Source organism: Penaeus monodon, chromosome 27 (genome assembly GCF_015228065.2).
Source record: "Penaeus monodon isolate SGIC_2016 chromosome 27, NSTDA_Pmon_1, whole genome shotgun sequence".
Taxonomy (NCBI): Eukaryota; Metazoa; Arthropoda; class Malacostraca; order Decapoda; family Penaeidae; genus Penaeus; species Penaeus monodon.
Genome location: NC_051412.1, coordinates 33,200,926 through 33,201,272, shown reverse-complemented (window position 1 = coordinate 33,201,272; position 347 = coordinate 33,200,926). Strand labels below are relative to the sequence as shown.

At 59.1% G+C, this 347-nt stretch overlaps 1 protein-coding gene across 13 annotated transcripts in view; it reads right to left on the bottom strand.

The window, feature by feature from the left end:
• LOC119590797 (E3 SUMO-protein ligase EGR2-like) overlaps positions 1-347 on the bottom strand; it is a 113,995-nt gene that overhangs the window by 46,436 nt on the left and 67,212 nt on the right. The window lies entirely within an intron of this gene.

The following is a 347-nucleotide window of genomic DNA, read 5'->3' as shown; positions in this document are numbered from 1 at the left end:
TCGGGAGCACCAGAGACCACTGTACTCTCTCTACACGCTTAACCCCCGCTACTGATAACGTAATTCCGTGCGGTACGTGAGTATCCGCGCCGCTCTCTCGTCTCCGCGTCCTGACGGCTTCCCGGCGCAGGGCCTTCCCCGCCGCGGCCGCTTAGTGTCCGCGGACGGTGCCTGTAACATCCCACTCGGTCCCAGTGTCGAGGTCACCGTAGATCATGACGAATCAATAAACTGCGACCGAGACGCGGCTCCAGATAAACTGAACTTTACTTAATATTCTTTCGCCAGGACGCGGCTCACCCTCTAGGTTCGCCCCGCCGAACGCATGACGCTCACAAGCAATCTCG